The following is a 16,511-nucleotide window of genomic DNA, read 5'->3' as shown; positions in this document are numbered from 1 at the left end:
GCACGACAGATGAAGTTTGCCTATCTGGACATGTTTAAAGTTGTCGTAAGGCGTGGGCGGCTAGCTCAGCTGGCAAGAGTGAAGCTTCCACACTGGAAGCCTCTTTCGGGGCACAAACGACACAACAGCCAGAATACTCGGGTGTGGCTGGCGTTTTGTTGACATGCGCGGGAGTAAACACTGTGTCTGCAAGCCTGGACGCTGGGGAGACACACAACAAAGCCGCCGGGAGAGAGCGGTCTGCCGCCAGGGAGCGGTCTGCCGCCGGTGGAGACATCTGCGTCCGCTGCGGCCAGCCCGGACTCCACAGAGGCCGGGACTTCCCCGAGCAGCTGACGCAATGCGGCCACACCCGCGGAAAAGTACTGGCAGTAGTTGGAGGAGGAGGGCGGGGGGGGGGGAAGGGGCATATGCGGCAGAGAAGGCGGCGCGCCGGAGGAGCGCAGAAAGGCCCTGGTGCTGAAAGTACCCTCCACCACACACCGTAAAGCGGCAGGAAGTAGGTTACTTTCTCCTTTTGGATCACACCCCAGCTGTGCCGTGGGATTAGAATTTTCTCAGGTACTTGGCAAAGTGAGTTATGACATGGAAGTTGTATGCTTTGGGTTTTCCGCAATTTTGTGATTAAACTGCCCTTAATCCACTCACTCGGCTCGTACTGCTTCAGAGCGCAATTTCCAATTATTTTACACCTTGTCCATAATTCTTTCACGTCCATAATATCGAAATTAAATGATGCCTATTCATTGTCTTAAGATACTAATACCTGCCTATCTACTATATCCATCATAGATATTCTCGTAGGCTTCGTGAAGCATGTGTTAGCTTCAGTAACCATCGTCCCTACGTTGAAATAGAGATCCTTATAGTTACAATATCTATAGCGTCAGGTCACTTTCTAGTTTCATCGTCTAAAACATTCCCAATGTGTGTGGGTTCCCGAAATAGCGGCTCAAGACAGTTCTCAGAAAAAGCGCAGTAGCACTTTCTCTTGCGATTCCACTTGGTTTTCTATCACATGGTCGCATCTTTCGATATCTGCTATTTTGACGTTTGTGCGATTATTAAAGGCGGAACTACGGACCAATATTCGTCAGTGAAACAGTTTTGGGAAAGGACGTTTAGTATTTGGGGCTTTTCTCTGTAATCCAAGTTTTTGAGGTTTTCTGAGGAATTGGAAGAGGAGTTAAACGTAATGGACAGTGTCGTGGAAGGAAGATACAAGATCAACAAAAGCGATACAATGTAGCCAGATTATATTAGGCGATTCTGAGGAAATTAGATTATGAAAAGAGACGCTAAAAGTAGTAGGTGACCTTTGCTAGTTATGCTTAACTGATGGTAGACAAAGTGCCGGAAGCGTGTCGCACAGTACTGCTGAACTCTCCCCACTGGGGCTCAAGACAGCCACTGGTGATATTTTCATGCTGACCCCCCACATAACCTGCCTGCCTCTGTATGTGTATTTACAGCCGTACTGAGTGATGCTGAAAGATACAGTTACCAGTTTGATCTCTTGCTTCAGACGTTGTTGTGGAACATAACAGTGCAGTGATACTTTAGAGGTGATTAATCTTCTTCTTGTTGAATATTCTACTTTGGTAAAGTAAATAGTCAGCATCAAGGCTCGTCTGATGGACCCCATACAACCACTCACACGAAGAAACATCCGTACCTAAAGACAGGAAAGTCGCACGGGTCACAGCAATACTCAAGAAAGGAAATGGGAGTAATGCGATGAAAGACAGCCTCGTATCACTGGAATCAATCTGCAGAATAATTTCGAAAATGAGTTACCTCAAAGAAAGCGATTTGTAGAAAAAATTTCTTGTAAAGCACAACTAGCTCTTTTTTCACACCAAATAATGAGCGTTGTCGACAGAGGATCTCAAATCTATTCGATATTTATGAATTTCGGGAAGGCTCTTGACAGCGGTCCTCACATGCAACTTGTAATCGAACTGCGTGTCGCCGGCCGCTGTGGCCGATCGATTCTAGGCACTTCAGTCCGGAACCGCGTTGCTGCTACGGTCGCAGGTTCGAATCCTGCCTCGGGCACGGATGTGTGTGATGGCCTTAGGTTAGTTAGGTTTAAGTAGTTCTAAGTCTAGGGCACTGATGACCTCCGATGTTAAGTCCCATAGTGCTTAGAGGCATTTGAACCATTTGAAACGGCGTGTCCAGGGAGTGCCTTCCCAGCTGTGCGACTGGATTCGTCATTTCCTCGCAGAAAGGTCGCAGTTCGTAGTCATTCGAGGAAAGTCATCGAGTAAAACAGAAGGTGCATCTATGGTGCTCCGAGGAAGTGTTGAAGGTCCTCTGCCGTTCCTGACGTACGTAATTGCTTTACTAGATAATGTGAGCAGCCATTTTAGTGAGCAGCCATTTTAGACTGTATAAAATTATTACATTTACCGTCTGGTAAGGTCAGCAGAACATCGAAACCAAATGCAAAATGATTTGGAGACGGTAACTTGTTTGTACGGATACTGGTAACTGATCCTACATAATGACGTGTTAAGCTATATGCAAAACCGACTGAAATTACCATTACGGACAACTTAAATTGGAAAGAACACATGGAAAATGTTGTTGTGAAGGCGAACCAAAGAGCGCATTTTATTGGCAGAACACTTAGTAGATACAATAGAGCTGCTGGAGATACGGCCGACACCACGCTACTAAATTGGTGATCCCTTGACGTCTCCTCGTTCGGAATGTTTGCTGTGGAGAAGGGATGCTTACCAGATGCGATTGACTGAGAACATTGAAAAAGTCCAAAGAAGGACAGTTAGTTTTGTTTTATTACTAAGTAGGGGAGAAAGTGCCACGGATATGATACGCGAGTTGCGATGACAATAAGTGAAAGTCCATTTCGTCGGGGCGAGATCTTTTCACGAAATTTAGTCACCAGTTTTGTCCTGCCAATACCAGAATACTTCGCTGCATAGAGTGAAATGACCATCGCAATAAAACAAGAGAATTAAAATTGTCGTGGAACGTCTTGAAGTGTGCATTTTTCTCGCGTGCTCTTGGGAAAGTATAACGGGAAATAATTAGTCGCAGGGTAATTCGATGAACCTTCTCTTAAGAGTGAATCGCGCCATAATCATGTACACGGTGAAAATGTTGTGTGGCATAAATTATAGGAATTATTCATCTGGAAAACTTTGTTGCATATTGCATGGTGAAATGTAAGTAAGTTCTTGATGCGAAATTGAACGAGAAGTGTATCTATATTTTAGGGGTATCTTCGATGTACATCACCTGCGGAAGTAGCCCGCATCTCGTGGTCGTGCGGTAGCGTTCTCGCTTCCCACGCCCGGGTTCCCGGGTTCGATTCCCGGCGGGGTCAGGGATTTTCTCTGCCTCGTGATGGCTGGGTGTTGTGTGATGTCCTTAGGTTAGTTAGGTTTAAGTAGTTCAAAGTTCTAGGGGACTTATGACCACAGCAGTTGAGTCCCATAGTGCTCAGAGCCATTTTTGAACCTACGGAAGTACGCAGTCTTACCTGTCGTCTCAGAATTAATTGGGGTGAAAGTCTGTCTACTTGATATGAGAATAAGGAGCGGATTTTTTATCTTTTTATTAATCAAATTTTTATTTGATGTTTATTATCTTTGTAGCAGTTTACCGTCGGCCGAGAACGAGTGGCAGCAAAGCTAAATACTCGAACCAACAACGATAGTGAATAATAATGAAAAATGCAAAAATAATTCCCAGGCCCGTCCTGTGTGGCCGCGGTCCAGCAGATACCGCCACGCTCTGACACACCACGGCGGGGCGCGGATTTCTGAGCAGGAAAGCAACTGCTGGGAGGGAACCCACGACCCCTTACGTCGGTCCAGTAGTCAGGTCTCTGTAGACGACACGGCAGTCAAATACTGTCTCAACACGAGCAGAGGTCACTGGGAAGGTCTTGAAAAAGTGTAATTGCTGTGGTAGGGTCTTTTCTCGCATTATGAGATGCAATACCCACTCTTTACATGACGAATAGTACAGTGTTTCCAGCTGATGCAAACGTTTATGAACGTGGCTTTTCTGGAACGAAATTTTTCAGACAGGAGTATTCAAAACTACTATGACCTCAACAGTTTTGTGCGGTGATCCACAGTGTTGGCCTTACACTGAAACGGCGGAAATTAAACTTGGTATTTGACCCTAAAGTAACTGCAGCTTACGGGGATGACGTTTTGGTATTGCGTTATTTTGCGCCGTTGTATTGTAAGAAATTGCGCAGGTATATCGAGTGTTCGGTGGACTTTTTTGCTTTGGACGTAGGTTTCAATATAAAGTGAGCCAATGTGGCACCAAAGCGCAGATTGTATGAAACCGGATACGGCGACTGCTCAGTGTGTTCTGCCTCAGCCAATCACAGCACAGATGACACCCTCTTATTACGAACTGTTAAATATTACTACCGCTTACTGCAAAAACTGCTGCTGCAAAATAAACATTTCGACCGTCGTACTTTGCGCAGTACATAGGAGCAGACAGAAAATTTTAAGCTCTTGCGTGGGCAGCAGGCAGTCAACTGAATCGCTATAAGATGAATGGCCAGATCATGCGAATTAATTACGTTATGTACTTGTGACTTATGAGCTTCTCGGTTAAGACTGAAATCAAAATAACTACTGAAAATACAGGCGATGACGTAGGGAGAAGCGAGCGACGGAGTTGTTTGTTCGTTAGGCAGCGTTCTGTCGCAGTAAGCGTTGCGTGTGCTCGCTTCTCGGAAAAAGCAATGAAACGCTGCACGAAGCGCCAAGGTCGTGGCTTGCGGCTTTCGTTGCTGGCGGCGGAGGGGGTCACGTGACCTGAGAGCCGCTGCCCCGGCCCGCCGGCTGTGAGACGGGGAGGCGGCGCGCAGTCGCCCCGTGCTGTCCGAAGAGTGCCAGATTTGTTTGCAAAAAATGTTGCAACTGATGCCGGTACTAATAGTTGAATTCAGTATAAAGAGCGGCAAAGTACAGACAGCTGTTATAATTGACAGTATTTACTCAGTTTAATCTCAAAACAAACAAATTTTTTCGTTGTAGTGATCTGAAAAGGCAGCAACATGCATTTCACAACTCATTTAGGTAGAATAAACTGAGCTTGCTACTAAGTGACAGAATAGAAATGAAAGAAAATTACTTGTTCCCTCAGACACGGCCTCTCGCGAAACAAATTTTATTGCACGAAACTTCCTGGCAGATTAAAACTGTGTGCCGGGCCGAGAGTCCAGAACTCGGGTCATTTGCCTTTCGCGGGCAAGTGCTCTGCTGCGGAAGTAGAGCTATGAGGAGGTGTTTTGAGTTGTGCTTCGGCAGCTCAGGTAAGCCGGCACGGTAGCTGAGCGTGTTCGGTCAGAGAGCTGTTTGGCCTCTGCAATAAAAAAAAACTGAGTCCAAGGATCAACAAACGAACCTGACCGAATGTCATGTGACGTAGTGACGTACACAACGATCAACAACGAACAAAATGCAAAAACAAAGTGGTAGAGCACTTGCTCGCGAAAGGCAAAGGTCGGGAGTTCGAGCCTCGGTCGGGCACCCAGTTTTAATCTTCCAAGAAGTTCAATATGAGTGCACACTCCGCTGCAGAGCGAAAATTTCACTCTGGAAATTTTATTCCATGTTTAGAAGTGAAACTGTGACTGAAAGTACTCTGGTGAAGTAAGTAGGATACTTCGGACTCCGTCTTGACTAAATAAAATTCGTTTATATCGACAAGCCTACATCAAACTACAAATGACCCACGTCGTCTGTACAAGCCTCTTACAAATAGTTACGTAGGTGAACCTATGGCGTTAAACTAAGGCGCCTCAAACGACTTCTGGAGGCAACAAAAATTTTATTCTCAGTATTTCACTCTGTTATCCGGCAAATTTAAAAGTTATGTCGTAAACTGCTCGCTAAGAGGTCCAAACTTGTGTTCAAAGCCCTCTTACAGCGAGACAAGTATTACGCTGAACGAGACAGATACAGAGATTGCCATCGCATCTCGTGGAGCCCAAATAACCCACGATACGTTCATCCATTGTCTGGGAGTGACAGCACTGGGCAACTTGCAACAAAGTTTGAACATTATCTCAAACCTTCTCAAACGTTTCTCTCGCTTCCATGCATAACGTCAAATATTCGAGACAGTGGCGCATTTGTAAAGTAATAGATTACACGTGTAGTATAAGTGCGAGTTGTAGTCTTGACAGAATCGGGCGTGGCGTGGGGTGGGGTTTATACTGGATGTGACTTGTGAGACCTCTGCACTGGACCTCATGCCGCTGTAGGACTTTCAGCAAACCTGCTAGTCCAACACCTAAGTCTGTATGTACGTGCCGGCAAGCCGCGTGGCAGTGTGTGGCAGAGGGTACTCTGGTACCACTGACTGCTCCCATCCGCCTTGGCTGTGCCGCTCGCGAGTGGTACGTGGCTGGCGTCTTCGTCGGTAGGCCCGTGTGTAGGCTGCAGTTCCTCGAATTTTCTCGTCTCGCTCATTTCGCTGCAGGCCTGAAAGCGTCGAGGAGATACGCTTGCACTGCGGCACTGCGGTTTGTCGGCAGGAAGCGGGCGTCCGCGCGGTGGGTGCAGATAAGTGCGCGTCGCCAGTTCAGGGTCGGCAGCGGCGGGAGGTGACGTCACGCGGCCACGCTGGTGATGGTCGATTTCGCTGGCGGGGGTGGGCGGGAAGCCAGCGAGGCGCAGAGTCGAATGGCCTCGGTGCACGAAATACCCTCCACCACACACCGTAAAGTGCAGGTGGTAACTCATTGCTGCTACACTATGCATCGCAATATTAGTTTTTAGTACTTCATGTTTAGATTTGATTGCTACGGGTAAAGGGCGATGTAACGAATTAACAGTTATGCAGATGAGAGTACACCGGTACATTCGTAACAGGAAGACGCTACAGCGCGACGCGCACGAATCACGCGTGCCGCGCGTGTCCAACGCGTGTCGAGACGCGTGCACGTGTTTTGCACGCGCCGGCTGACGGCGCTCTCCGCTGACAGAAACGAAGCGCGCGCACACTGTAATCTTTCTCAAACGATTTTACAGAAACTACTCAGTAAAAATATTTCATTTTTTACTTGCTTGTAGCGTTATATGGCAGCTTCGTGGCCAAGTGCCCATCATCTCGCTAATGGTCATACTTATTGCGGTATACACATTATAGTAAGACGCTACGCAAACTTCGAAAAGCCTGCAATGAAAAATAAGGGTCGCTACGATTTTGCGTTTGGTTACACCATATGTTGTTGCGTTTGAAATTTAGTCAACATGTTGAATTTTTGTTTAGACTTGGGAGGAGGTCTCTATCTGCCTCCGATCTCGAGAAAACGGATCCTATGTAGCGCGCTCACTTCCAATCTCACGCCCGCGAGACGAGAATGAAATACGCGCAACATCTCTCGTATCTCCTAAACCGCTCGAGACATCGAAACGAAAGGTTGGCGAATGATAGCACACAAGGAGAATATTTTGCTAATTCGTAAACACAGGGAACTTTATCTTTGGCGATATATCAGTACTTATACTTCCCTTCTTATTTTTTTGACTCCATTGGTACTAATTTCTTGAGTTATCGACACCTAGCGAAACAAGATATTCCTAGTTGTTGTTGTTGTTGTTGTTGTGGTCTTCAGTCCTGAGACTGGTTTGATGCAGCTCTCCATGCTACCCTATCCTGTGCAAGCTTCTTCATCTCCCACTACCTATTGCACCCTACATCCTTCTGAATCTGCTTAGTGTATTCATCTCTTGGTCTCCCTGTACGATTTTTACCCTCCACGCTGCCCTCCAATACTAAATTGGTGATCCCTCGATGTCTCAGAACATGTCCTACCAACCGATCCCTTCTTCTAGTCAAGTTGTGCCACAAACTCCTCTTCTCCCCTATTCTATTCAATACCTCCTCATTAGTTATGTGATCTACCCATCTAATCTTCAGCATTCTTCTGTAGCACCACATTTCAAAAGCTTCTGTTCTCTTCTTGTCCATACTGTTTATCATCCATGTTTGACTTCCATACATGGCTACACTCCATACAAATACTTTGAGAAACGACTTCCTGACACTTAAATCTATACTCTATGTTAACAAATTTCTCTTCTTCAGAAACGCTTTCCTTGCCATTGCCAGTCTACATTTTATATCCTCTCTACTTCGACCATCATCAGTTATTTTGCTCCCCAAATAGCAAAACTCCTTTACTACTTTAAGTGTCTCATTTCCTAATCTAATTCCCTCAGCATCACCCGACTTGATTCGACTACACTCCATTATCCTCGTCTTATACCCTCCTTTCAAGACACTGTCCATTCCGTTCAACTGCTCTTCCAAGTCCTTTGCTGTCTCTGACAGAATTACAATGTCATCGGCGAACCAGGAGAACAGTTTGTGCCGAACATGCGTGTAAAAGTCGACGGTTTGCGAAACTGTTAGCGCATTGAACAACTTTGCGTTACCCACTGTGATGATAGGTGCTACCGATGTCATACATGAAAATGTTCAGAAGTACTCGTTTTCTGTTACAGTAAGTTATTTGTGGAAAGCTCGTAATCTTTCCTGTAGGAAGAATCAGTAATTTTTACAGGATCGCACTCCCTTGCCTCTAGTGCAGTGTACAGCTGCGCCTATTTTAAATAAGCTACCACAAGAATTCAAATATCTTAGCAGTAATCCAAGCGCTTTCCAATCGAAACTGAAGAGTTTCTCATGGGTGAGTCCTTCTATTCTGCCGCGGGGTTCGTTGAAAAAATTCAGCTGATTCGTGTGTTACGTTGTTGTTTGCGTTTACATAATCTTATGGCGTGCCTTTTTTGGGGTTCATAAACATTTTATTTTATCTGTTGGTCGGAAACCTTACACACATTCCCACAATAGGTCTGGACTGTAGAATGACTCTCACTACAGAACAGTAGAAACGTAAGACCAAAATGATGAAAGTACTCACAGTCCGTCAGTTGACTCCCTTGCAAACCTTCCAGCGTTTCAGATACATATGCAGCTTGTCTTGGTGTAACCACAATCCTAGATTGAAGCTTTAATTGTACAAGTGTAGAAAAAAAGGCAGCGTCGAACATAAACACCTCAAATATCATGACTTTGGCTCTGTGAAGGAAGTCACACGAGTTGGAGTACAAAGTTATAAACTGATGTTGAAGAACGAGTGATCTGACACTGATGTAGAAAGAATTTGCTACGCATATCATTTTTTTCTGTTACGCAAATTAGCCATGTGGAAAACAAGGAGTAAAATTGTACAGAACGAAAGCAACATTCATTTAACGCTAAGTGTGTGTGTGTGTGTGTGTGTGGGGGGGGGGGGGGGTCAACGTAAACACCACCAGTCCTGCACATGTTTTTTTTTCCTTTCTTTAGTCCAAAGTGAGTTTGTGAAAACGTGCCTTCACATTTTTGAGGAAATAAAATTACTATTTCCGCTGGATGGGCAACTAGTTTAAATGTTAAGTCATTTTCCATTACTTTCAAAAATTACATTTTCATTAAAACTTAATCTCCCTTTGTACTGGTTAAAGAAATCTACGGCAATTGGCATTTTTATACATAGATCAGGGATTATAAGCAAGTCATGGAGTACACCATTTATTTTTAATCGCAACAGAACTTCCTGTTTAAAAGGTTTTTAACTTTTCCTGTAGCTACAATTATCTGCAGCCCCGTTACTGGCATTGTTACAACTTCATTTCTATTTGGCAACGATCCTAACAAACTTTTACCCACAGCACGTAAATCACTGCCACTATCTGCCAAGCACTGCACTTCTTCGCTACACACTTGCAGACTGATTACTGGCTGACTCAACACCTCCCATTCATTGCTGGTGTCAGAACCCTGCTCCAAAAAATCGTTCACAACCTCTCTTCTATCGAAATCTTCCCTGTTTCCAGAAATTACACAGATTTTTGCAGAATTACCCACATCACCTTTCTCCCCCATACTATTTATTCTGTTCACTAATGACAGCTCAAAAATTTTTTCCGGCGTTTCGCCATTCTCCGTGTTCTCCTTCCCCCCCCCCCCCCCCCCCCAATCTCTCTCTCTCTCTCTCTCTCTCTCTCTCTCTCTCTCTCTCTCTCTCTCTTTTCCACGATTAGTTGGCTGACCACCATTTTCCCGCCTCTCCCTTATAGCCTCACAAATGTCATTTATAGACAGTAGTATTTCTTCTATACTGACATCACCAATCTCTTGTAATTCTGCAGCTTCTGTACTTATTCCTTCCCCAGAACATGACTAGACTTCAACTTGGTTGCTAAGGACGTTCTCCGCTAATTCATCACCCGTTTCGTCTGCAATACAGTGCTTATTTTATGTCTGTCCAAAAAATCTCCTAGACCTCTGTTAAATGTACAGATGTGTGTATATAGGTCGTTTCGTCTGTTGTTACTACCTTCTTCTGCTCCTCACTCACAGTCCCAGCCTGTTTAGTTCTAACACGTTCAAAGGGTTTTGCTAGCGTGTTCAAATTACTAATTCCCATCTTGTAAACGCTAGCCCTTTCACAGACGGCATTTAGTTTAACGGATTCTGTACCATTTCTTATGTCCACCACCATTTGCTGTCACCTTGGCTCATCGTCATCCTCTCGCACCGGAGAATACGGCCGATAATTGTGCACCTGCTCCCCATTATTTCGCCTATCATTTGTTGGGTAGCGCCACCTCCTGCTGTTTCCGGGGTACACACCAGTTCTGTTAACGTTTGCATTCTGCCGCGGTTCTGCATTATTTGGTGGTCTGATGTTACGATTTGCATGCTCCTCCTCATGGAACAACTTGTCAACTCTCTCCAAATAGCAATAAATTTATAAACGTCATCCCTAGGAGCTGCAATAACTTTGTTTCGCCAGTTCATGGGCAATTTACCTTCCAGGCCCATAACAATTTCCTCTGTCTCGGCTTTGTTGTTTAAATATGAAAAGTTTGTCGTCCACTTTAACGCAAACTTTGTCGTCCACTTTAACGCAAACTTTCTTAAGCTTTCCTTCCTGGCATTAAACGTTTCCCTAGCCCAGAAGCTATTTAGCAACTCCATTTGTTTTTGCTTGCCCCAATATTCTTTAAAAAACGCCTCTTTAAATTTATCTGAAGTATCGTACTGTTTAGTAGCGATAACCCTCCAAATTCTAGCCTCTTCCTAGAATTGAGAGGTAATGAACCCTATTTTTTGTCTGACCACAAACTAGATAGAACTCGTTTGAAGTCATTCCAAAATTCTTTTGGATGTACATTTTCTGTTGAATCAAAACGTGAAAACTGCCTGTTAGCGACATATGATATTTCAGATGATGCTGCAACAAAACTACACCCACTACTGTTTGTTCCATATCTGAGGTTAGTTTCAACTTGGCATAATCTACTGCTATGCTCACCAGACTTATTTTCAACCTCTTCTACCTGGTTAGTTAGCTGACGAACATTTTCTTCTGTCACGCCCATTCAGTCGGACACACGTTTTACTTCAGTCATACATTTGGCATATTCAGAACTGATTTTACTGCCTAACAGTTTGTGATCTTACCACACACACACTCTACCGCCGTTATTTTGACCTAGTTTCTGCACTCTTTCTTTTATCACATCTGCCCTTTTTTTGTTTCCAATAGCAACTTTTTTCAAGGCATCTGTTAATTCACTTTCTACAGTTCTAGTGGATTGTTGGCAGTTATTCTCAACTTTAGAAATTTTGCCATCCACTTTACTTTCTAATGACTTCAGATCATTTTCCCACATATCTTTTAAAACCGCAGTCTGCTTTTCAAGTTTTCCATTGATGTTCTGATCAGTTGTTTCAGCCAAATTAGTACGTCCATCTTTCATAGAATCCATTAATGCTGCAAACATATCTTCTTTGTTCTATTTTCTGCTTTACTGTTCCCTGTTTATCATTTTCCTTCGGTACTATTCCGAATGTGGTATCCACATTCGATTCAGTAACACTACCAATATTGTCATCACGCAATTGATTGTTACCGATTTCATGCGTAATGTGACTTTTTTCTAATTGCTCTGAGCACTATGGGACTTAACTGCTGTGGTCATCAGTCCCCTAGAACTTAGAACTACTTAAACCTAACTAACCTAAGGACATGACACACATCGATGCCCGAGGCAGCATTCGAACCTGCGACCGTAGCGGTCGCGCGGATCCAGACTGTAGCGCCTAGAACCGCTCGGCCACTCTGGCCGGCTTAATGTGACTTTCAGGATCTTCATTGTCTCCACTAGTTACATCAACTGACGTACTTGAAGCAAAGTCTACTTCACCGTCCGTAAATAACAAAGAAACATCCTCAAAAACCTCCTCTTTTACTTTAACATCTACTCCAGGCTGTTCCAACCGAGCTCCAGGGAGCCGGAGCGCTCACTGCGGCAGCTCGGAGCCCGCGTGGAGGGGGAAAGCGAACTCACTGCCCCCTGGCCGCATGCAGTCGCAACCGACGCAATAATCCGTGTTCAATGACAGCTATGACAGAAGCGGTAGCCCTGTACCTCTGTTGGAGGATATCTTTCTATTCGTTGAGAGGGATGGTCGCCGCAGTGTGTTGTATGTCATTTAAGGTATTTAATTCTGCAAAGAGGTACAATATACAACGACATTATACACGTCTTCACGCAGCGCACTACGATTAGGTAGAAGGCGTTGCACGCAGAGAACTGGTAGCCAGGCTTAAGAACGACCTACCAGGAGAAGTATGTTTAAAAACCGTTTCATAATACGGAGGGTATCAAATCGTACAACATAGTTAGTGTTCTGTAATGCGTTTATAATTTTCAGGTGAATGAATGCGGAGAAAACACTACTGAATCTGAAATTCGAGCAAGCTACAGGGTCGTTCACATTATTGTGACGAGTGGCAAGCCGTTTTTGGTAGGACCACTCGTAAAATCGTGCATGGTATCAGTTGCAGAATGTCTGTTTCCAAGGGAGTTGCAGGCAAAGGCCTGTCGAAGCAAACAATGTCTCGTCGAATCCTGGACATGGCAGCGGATTTAGAGACACAGCTCAGGAAAAAGGCGGAGAGCTTTGTTGAATTTACGCTAGCGCTGGACGAAAGCACCGACATATCGGACTGTGCTCAGCTTGCAGTCTTTGTGCGTGGTGTCGACATGGAGCTGCAAGTAACTGAAGAACTCTTCGATGTGGTAGCACTCGATTGCACCGCAACAGGACGTGACATTTTTGAAGCTGTTTGTGAATCAGTGGACAATATGAATTTGCCGTGGGATAAGCTCCGTTCTGTGGTTTTGCTTCTCGTTTGAAAAATAAACTCAGGGACGAATTCGGAAAGACATTTTGACTCTTCATTGTTTTATTCACCATGAGGCACAATGTGCTGAAACAGTAGAGCTAGGTGGCGTAATGAAAGATGTCGTGAAGTGTGTGAATTTTGTGCGGCGTCACGGTATGAATCATGGCCAATTCAAAGGATTCCTGAAAGATATTGAAGCGGAGTATGAGGATATACCTTACCACAGTACAGTTCGTTGGCTGAGTCGGGGAAAAGTTCTCGATGTTTTCTTTGCCATTCGTGAGGAAATATCCCTTTTTCTCGAAATGAAACGGGAAGAAATTCATTGTCTGAAAGATATAAAATGGATGTCAGACCTGGCGTTCCTAGCTGACATAACTATGCATCTGAATAATTTAAATCTGTCATTGCAAGGCAAAGAGCAGCTAATCGTTGACATGCACGACCAGATCAAAGCGTTCATGGAAAAGTAACGTTTATTTGAAAGGCAGATGAGTAGTGGACATTTAACGTTCTTCAATCGTCTTGCTTCTTTAAAACTACCTGAAGGCACTACTTTCGGCTATTACCAAGCAAAGTGAAAGCAGCTCATCACGTCGTTTGAAACACGATTCCAAGACCTCACTAGTTTGAAAATGGAACTTAAGGTGTTCAGCACTCCTTTTTCAGTTTCCCCCATGATTTGTCATCGTCACTTCAATTGGAGATTATTGATTTCCAAAATTCAACTTTGTTGAAAGAGAGGTACTACAACACGTTGGATTTGTCACGATGATATCGTTCATTACAGCGAAAAACATTTCCCAAGCTTCACAACAGTACCCCTCAGATCATTTGCATTTTTGGATCTACATATTGTTGTGAGCAGCTTTTCTCAGCAATGAAAAGAGTAAAAAGTAAGGAACGATCGTTTCTTCAGGATGCAACAATGTAGTCCATCCTCCGCATTAACGCTGCGAACACTTTGACGCCTGATATTTCCGACATTGTAATGAAAAGAAAATGTCGAGCTACAGAGGCCCAATAAATTTAATATGCAACTTCTTGTAAAGCAGTTGTTTCTTACTTATTTCCTGAACACCGTATTTCCTGGTCTAGCATGTCACCACATCGTAGCAGCTAAGAGTATGAGGTTGTCGATCTTGTAAGACGCAGCTGGCACGTCAAAACGCTTGCCGGCGTGCCGGCCCACTTGAATGGTCACAGCGAGCGACACGGCTCCCTGGAGCAGGGAGCGCTCCGCGGCTCACAACGGAGCCGACGAGCGGGAACAGCCTGATCTACTCCTCCTCTCTGTTAAAGTGTGCTAGTTGCTCGGGCACACACACACACACACACACACACACACACACAACAGTTCTAACAAACTTATCTTTTGTCGAATGCTGCAGCCTCGGCGTGCTGAAACTGAGTGTCAGACCTCATCCGTCTGCCGCCGTCCCAGTTTCAGGGTCCCCGCTTGTCGTGTAAGTTGGCAGCGCTGCCCTGCCGTATTGCTGCTCGTTGATACCGCTATGAATGAATTTATTTACCTTCACTGTAAGGCACTGTTCAGACATGTAGCACATGTAGACATGAAACTGGCAAACAACTACTTCCTTCAGAGCTCATACTACACACGACCGTACCATTGAAAGGTTGGGCTCTGACTTCTTAGATTGGTGTAAGCATTCTCCGTTTGCAAGAGAAGAGATGCGTGAAGAATACTCTGTTCTGATTGCTCAGTCTACATTAAGGCCAAAAAAAAAATATTATTCTCCTGTGTTAGCGCGCTTTTTTCATGACTAACAAATCAATAAACAACACACTCGAACTGTACTTTTTTCCAAAATATTTAACATTCTGGTACTTTATTTATACTTTACATTATTAACTGTTTTCATTTACACTGAAATTAGCTTCCCTTTACCATAAACATACTTGACACACTATAATACAAAATTCCCCGTCGTCTTCATTCACAGTGTATTAAAAATTTCTCACTTTACTTCGTACGGCGTTTGTCACTATAACAATGATCTACATATTTACTTTAGACCACATTCACGCAGCATCCACACTACTAAAAACATACACAAAACTGTACATACATAAAAGAAAAATCCTTCAAGTAATAAACATTACAATTCACAAAAACATTCCCTTGACTGACTGTTTCTTGAATGTGTCTGTCCGCTACTGTACTCTGGTGGATGAAAATTTGAACTACGTACTCGGCTGAACCCACTTCACGATCTTTCACTGTGAACGCACGAGTCAGTCTCCCGACACACAGACTTCATCCGCTGTGTGAAGCAACTCCTGCAAGGGTTCATGCATGACTGCTTGTTAAATGACGAATAATACAGATTCAGGTCATAAAACAGTGTTGTTTTCTTGAATAACAGGAGAAGTAAAGAGAACATCTCGTTGAATAGAGTAATACTATAATTCTGTACAGCCTATTTAGTATTTTGGTAGACGTCTATTTCAAACCACTTCCACACCAAATAACATTGCACTGTAGAAAAAATGATAGAAATAATGTCCTTGCCACTTCTGGAGCTTGTTCTCCAAATGAAATATGCTGAAAGAAAAGGTAAAGCTTGAAAATGGTATTATTAAAGATCTGCTGTTATTCACCAATGGCATCAGTCGGACAGAAAGGGTGTGATACTGCTGGAACCGACTAAGGATGGACTGTACAGGGTGAGTCACCTAACGTTACCGCTGGATATATTTCGTAAACCACATCAAATACTGACGAACAGATTCCACAGACCGAACGTGAGGAGAGGGGCTAGTGTAATTGTTTAATACAAACCATACAAAAATGCACGGAAGTATGCAGTGCCATTTGTTGCATTGTAAAATGTTAATTACATCCGGAGATATTGTAACCTAAAGTTGACGCTTGAAACATTGTCCTCACTTCATTGCAGGGGCCCAAACAGCTGTAACATACATCGCTTTTCTACAGAATGATCTGCCAACGTTCCTCGAAAATGTCCCACTGGAAACGTGTCGACGTATGTGGTATCAGCATGATGGTGCACCTGCACATTCCGCAATTAACACTAGGCTGACCCTTGACAGGATGTTCGACGGGCGTTTCATAGGACGTGGAGGACGCATAAGTTGGCCAGCCCATTCTCCTGATCTTACACCTCTGGACTTATTTCTGTAGGGTACGTTAAAGGCGAATGTGTACCGTGATGTGCCTACAACCCCAGAGGATATGAAACAACGTATTGTGGCAGCCTGCGGCGAA

The 16,511-nt window shown here is 44.2% G+C and overlaps 1 protein-coding gene across 1 annotated transcript in view; it reads left to right on the top strand.

The window, feature by feature from the left end:
• Positions 1-16,511, top strand: part of LOC126108878 (speckle-type POZ protein homolog) — a 231,171-nt gene that overhangs the window by 36,101 nt on the left and 178,559 nt on the right. The gene's annotated exons all lie outside the window — the stretch shown is intronic.

Source organism: Schistocerca cancellata, chromosome 11, assembly GCF_023864275.1.
Source record: "Schistocerca cancellata isolate TAMUIC-IGC-003103 chromosome 11, iqSchCanc2.1, whole genome shotgun sequence".
Taxonomy (NCBI): Eukaryota; Metazoa; Arthropoda; class Insecta; order Orthoptera; family Acrididae; genus Schistocerca; species Schistocerca cancellata.
The sequence above is the reverse complement of the archived record's forward strand: the minus strand, read 5'-3'. Positions and strand labels throughout refer to the sequence as shown.